At 36.6% G+C, this 6,000-nt stretch overlaps 1 protein-coding gene and 1 long non-coding RNA gene across 2 annotated transcripts in view; one reads left to right on the top strand and one right to left on the bottom strand.

Annotated features, from left to right (window-relative positions):
* The window catches only part of LOC124105440 (uncharacterized), a 19,055-nt gene extending 18,010 nt beyond the window's left edge, over positions 1–1,045 (top strand). Inside the window, exon 2 of the long non-coding RNA XR_006855725.2 lies at positions 323–1,045. This is a non-coding gene — a long non-coding RNA (uncharacterized LOC124105440). The remainder of the gene's footprint in view (positions 1–322) is intronic.
* Positions 1–6,000, bottom strand: part of LOC131424885 (endogenous retrovirus group K member 6 Gag polyprotein-like) — a 218,607-nt gene that overhangs the window by 121,717 nt on the left and 90,890 nt on the right. The window lies entirely within an intron of this gene.

Here is a 6,000-nt window from a genome sequence, read left to right as displayed (position 1 = left end):
CCACTCCCAGATCCCACTAATAACAAACAATCCAGGTGTATCTTTATCATTACTTTCATCTTATTGTGCATATCAGGCTAAAAATTTTGACACACTGCCTAAAATATAAATGACCTCTTCTTTGGACAAATAGGAAAGCTGGTCGGAAGCAGCTCAGTTCCAGTCAAAGCAGTGTCCTCAGTTTAGAGTTGACAAATAGTGCTGCATGAAGCTTAGAAACTGAGAGGTTACCTTGACAGACAAGGAGCACAATTATCACAATATGATGAAAGAGTTTCCATGAGTATGTATTGCACCGTTAATTACTGTCCTTTTTCTACAGGCTTCTAATGTGAGGAAAAACACGGAATGACAAGTGTGGGAAAGAGCAAGCACTAAATTACTGTCAGAAAAATAAACGGAGTAGCACAGTGGTGCTCAGTGATTTACGGGGGCAATTAGTCACCACCCCACGGCGCTGCTGAGGACAGCATGGCAGCAGACACGTCAGGCCTACGAGGAAGAAGAGGCCTGGGCTGCTCTCCAGACAACTTTTCAAACAACAAGAGAGGATATCTGAGCACATTAGGCTCCATGTCTTCATTCTGAGTGTCTCCCCTTCACATTTTCCCACCAACTTAAGACATAAACGTAGTTTTAACACAATATTAACCTATTCTGAGTGTGTTAAAAAGCCTCCAACTGCAGCTTTTTTCTCTTACTTTCCAAAGTGGGTTTTTCCCCATCCCTTAAAAAACAAAATCCAAAGTAATTTACTCCCTCTCTTATTGTCCCCCTTGTGTGTGCCTCAGGTCTGTCTCATTATTTCTTGCACATTGCTACCATGTTCTACATTTGCTCAGAGCCACTGGGTGCTCAGGAATTTATTCTGTAGCTGCTCAGTGGAAGTTTGGTGAATTGGTGCAAGGATGTGATGAAGGAGCTGCAAAACACAGGATAAATGAAAAAGATATGCAAAGTTTGCAATATTTGTTAATATGTTCTTTAATGTAATATATGTGCCATGTATATGTCAAAATAGCAAAATAAACTTTCTAAGGCATAATTAATTGGTGTGCATTCCTTAATAAATATCCACCAACAGAAGACACCTAGAATGGAAGGTCAGGGATGAATCCAGGAAAGACAAAGAGTGTATTGACTAAAGGCCATATCTATGTAGGAGCAATAGCAAAGCTGCTGAGGTGAACAAAAGAAGCTTCATCAGGAGCTTAGTACCTTCACATAGGCTACCAAAAATGCTACCATCTTACATTTCTGAAGCACTTTATCCATTAAAAGGGACATATGTAATTCCTTTTCTTATTTTATCTTGCCCTGACTTTAGCCAAAGACACCTGCTCTCTTAGAAATGTGTTCAGTGAGTATGTACACAGTTGAAGAATGTGCCCCAACACACTCTGCCTTTGGCCTGTAAGTTGGAGTCCTAAAGAGGCAGAAGAACCATGTTGATGAGCTTGGTACCCAGCATGGTGCACCATTCCAATGCACAATGAATTTCTGATAAAGAGGTTACAACTTGGAGAAACTTTAAATTTTTTTTCTTGCTACTCCTCTTCACATTATTAGACTTTTTTTTTTTTCCCTTGGAAAAAAGCACACACACACACACACACACAAAGTAATAGCAAACACCAGAATTTGATGTAAAATTGCTTATTTGCAACTTCAATGACACTGGATTTCAACTACCCTGTAACAAGGAAACAAACACAACCAGGAAGGGAGGCAGATGTGTTTCTCTGCAACATCACAGGCATATGAAAATGTTCAGATCTTAGAGATACTGGGAATGATATAACTTGGAAATTGAACCAAGAATATTTTCCATCTGTGAACAAAGCCCATTTTAAAGTGCTTCACATGTTTTCTGGATTTCTCTTTTTCCCAAAGTCATACTGTAATTTCTGAGAGAGGGACACACTGGAAAATTACTGATATATAAAAAATGAAATTTAAGATATAAAAATGTTGTACTTCCGATAAATTTTATGTTTACTCTTTATTTAAATAGAGCATTCTAAAATATTACCCCTAAAGGGGCCAAATTTTTATATATGTATTATTTTGTTTAGATGTGATGAGCTGGTGAAGAGTGAAAGTGAAGTTGGCTATTATGTTTATTTATTGATAAAATGATAGCCTTTTTATATCTGGTTTCAAATCACTTCTCTACTAATCACACAACTTCCATACATTGCAAAGAGAGCACTGAGATTGAATGAAAACAAGAGGTTGGTGCTTCCTATGAGGCCCTGTGTCTGTGTTCATACAGAATATTTATGCAATGTTCTGACTTGGCTATAATCTATAATTCTTGGCTATTATTTCAGTTGCAACAATAATTTTTAGATTAATGATTATAATTTTGGTAAGGCACACATGAAAAGTTATATGTTCATGCTTGAAAGGAAGATCATTAAATATTCATTATTACCCCTCAAATTAGTTGTCATGCTCTATATAACAGTTACCAGATATCATTTCACTAGTTTAGAGTCAGCAATAAGTGAACAGCAATATATGGCTCATAGCAGTTGAGGATTTTTTTTTTTTGGTGGGTGAACAGAGAGAAAAATGATTTTAAAACCCATTTGACATATTTATGTTGACAAATTATTTAAAGAATTACTGTGTTGTCAATAAACATGTTTGTATGGTGGATCAGCATTGTGGCTGGGTTTGCTTCTAGCTGTTTAATTACTCTATGATTGTGAAAAACAGTTCTTCAAATAGTTATGAGGAAAAAATATAAAGGTTGAGATATTTTAGTTTTTTGCAGACACCTAAACTTGCCATGAAAAATCAGTTTTCATTTTTATAAGCAGGCATTGGAATCTTGCTTTTTCAGTTAAGCTAGATTGTATAATTTGTTAGTTTCCCCCATCTGGCAACAAATCTATTCTTAAGAAAGAGAGAGGAAAAAAAAAGTAAAACAAGAGATGAATTTTTATAGATATTGTAGGTGAACATACATAGAGATTATGTGTTGTCAATCCACTTTGAAAAGATACAGGGAGAAAATAAATAAATTCAAATGTATTTTAGTGTAAAAATGTTTTGCTTTTTTCTTCCATGTATCTTGGTATGCCAGTTTAGTTAGGTGAAGACATTAGGACAGCCATGGGTTTTTTTGATCACATGTATGAACCATTCTATACTCAGTAATTTTAAATTGGTTCTTTCTCCATAGAAAATAACCATAAATTGGATTCTGATCTCATCTAACTTTAGAGCTTTTTGCCTTAAAGAGTCAAATTGTAGCTGATGAACACGTTTTGCATTTTTCCACATTGCATCTGGACTCTACATAACGATGGTTTATTTTATTTTATTTTATTTTTTCTGCACAGAGGAAAGGAAAAATATATAGGTCCATGAATCAATCTAGATAATGGGGAAGGCTGAATGTAATAAATAATACAGTAACAACCCTAAACTAATGAGCTGTTGCTAAGGTACATTTCATGGGCTCATCCTCTATATAAAAAGTCACTAATAACCCCTTGGTGTAATCAGATGATAAAGCTTTGCCATAAGGCAACACCTGTGCAATTAGAACTGCAGATTCTTTTGCACGTTTCATTAATTTCAGGATTTTGTAAAGGCACAATGACTACACTAATAATCTAGTCTACTTGACTCCATGTCTACTGGAAACAAAGTGTCTAATTAGATAAAGGTAATTAATTAGAGATAAATGGAGCTAATCAGACTCAGTTAACACTAATTCTCTGAATTAAGACATTTTGGGACACCTACTATCCTGCTGACTTTGATATTTTACATTAAGAATAGGTTCTAGAGGAGTCAGAAAATACTGGCATTTGAGAATTGAGCAGTCTTTTGATGGCATATTTAGGCATCTGAAGCTAAAGGAGTTTTCTTTCATATTGTGCTATTTCACCACCTTTCTATTGCAGCTTAAAGAATTCACTTTGTAGTTATTCCAATCTGTGCTAGTCTCCATATAAATTTTAATAACCTTTGCTATCATTTTTATTATCTGTCTAGCCCACCAATGGAAGAAAATCGCAAGTTGTTCTCTCTTGAATAAAGACTTAACTTGTTACATTAAGGAAATGTCAAGACTCATCAGCCTATATCTTAAAATTCTGATCCGTTAAAGAGAACAAACACCTAAAATTCTGATCCTTTAATTCTGATTCTTTAAAGAGAACAAACCTCTGCTTTACTGTGTTGAACAGAAAATTCAGTGATGTAGGATAAGAATTGTGGACTTTGAAGTCAGAAGACCTGAATTCAAATTTCATTCTATCTCTTACTAAATGAGTGATCTCAGGAAGTAGTTTAACTTCTCTGAGTTCCCTTGATTGTAAAATGGAAATAACTACTGACTCATGTAATATTGACACTAACTTTACAGAGTTAGCGTTGTGAATGCTGAGCAAGGTAACTATATTTAAGTGTCAAAATGTACCATTTTCAGGCGTGGGATGTAACTCAGTGATAGAGCACTTGCATAGCATGCTTAACGTCCTGGGTTCTATCCCCAGCACTGGAAAAAAAATAGTTCCATTTTTACCTCAACTCTGATAATCTGGACTACATTTAAAAGGCTAAAAAGGGGCCTGGGGATGTAACTCCATGGTACTTGTTGCTTAGCATAAGCAAGGTCCTGGATTTGATACACACACACACACACACACACACACACACGTGTAAAAAGGGAGAGATTACAATTTTTTTCCCCAGATAATCAGAAAAAAAGTTTCCCCAAATTCTTCACTTGGAGAATGTGAATTTATCTGCTTTAGTTTTCTACATTGAAATAATTATCCTCAGTCTACTAGGGGTGAACAATTGCCTCTGAAATTAATGTGGGATGTAACTTATTATGAAGTAGACATTTTAATCTTTCTTCTACACTATCTCTGGGATATGCCTCATCCTCTTTCTAGTATCCAAATTATCTGGACAACTCCTAGATTGCTTTAATAGTCTCCTAACGAGAATCCTTGCCTTTCTTTCTCCTATAATTATATGTCATCAAATTAATGTTCCTTCTAGAAAACTTTCCTCTTTTTCTAATCAAGATCTAGGTAGATTCCTTGTTAAACTAATCCTCTACCCTGCAGGTAGTCAAAGAAGCCATATCTGGTCCCATGGTATTTATCCAGTATTATCTCCTGCAGCCCTCCTTTTAATTCCAATCTAGCCACCTTTGCTGTTTTCATCACACTTGTCTCTCCTTTTATGCTCTTGTCCAAGCCTAATACTTCTTTTTTTCTCCTAAAGACCTATTTCAAGACTTACCTTTCCCTGGAGGTCCCCCATGATGACCTATCCCAACAAGAATATTCTCATCTCCACAGGCTCCAGCAGTGTTTGGGTTGGTGACCGGCTTCCTTTCTCTTTCCGGCACTGATGAGACACCTGAGCTCAGGAGCCACATCTCATTGTCTGTTTGCCTTGCCTACAACCTTTTCCCACAATCCAAACCTTCACAGGTTTTGTGGTCTGTGGTGGATGCGCAAAACACACATGTAACTTGTCTGTGAAGTGTGGCCTGGCCTGGTCCTTGGAAAGTCAGGTCCTCATGATTTTTGTAGGAATCCTGGGGCTTTTGGCCCACTTTGGGATGGGTCGAGCCCTGGGATGAGCCTTCATGTTTGGATATGAGAGTACCTTAATGAGAGGTTTGACACATACCTTTGAGTGAATGCCAGGTTTGAAAGGAGTGTAAAGGTGATTAAATCAAGTGTGTAGATGAAGTGGAGAGAGCCTGTGGATAGGGAGAAGTAGAACATGATGACAAGAGGAAAAATAAAAAGAATAAAAGTAAAAAGAATATAAATAAGAGAGTTTTGGGGGTAGTTGGATTGAATTCAGAGCATTTTACTACTAAGCATCCCCATTCCTCTCTTTTTAAAAAATTTTTGAGACAGGGTCTTCTCAACTTGCTGAGGCTGGGGTCAAACTTGTGATCCTCCTACCTTAGTCTCCCAAGTCACTGGGATCACAGGCATGTGTCACTGT

This window comes from Marmota monax, unplaced genomic scaffold, assembly GCF_021218885.2.
Source record: "Marmota monax isolate L192 unplaced genomic scaffold, Marmota_monax_Labrador192_F-V1.1 WCK01_AAM20220418_F8-fsc00070, whole genome shotgun sequence".
Taxonomy (NCBI): Eukaryota; Metazoa; Chordata; class Mammalia; order Rodentia; family Sciuridae; genus Marmota; species Marmota monax.
The sequence above is the reverse complement of the archived record's forward strand: the minus strand, read 5'-3'. Positions and strand labels throughout refer to the sequence as shown.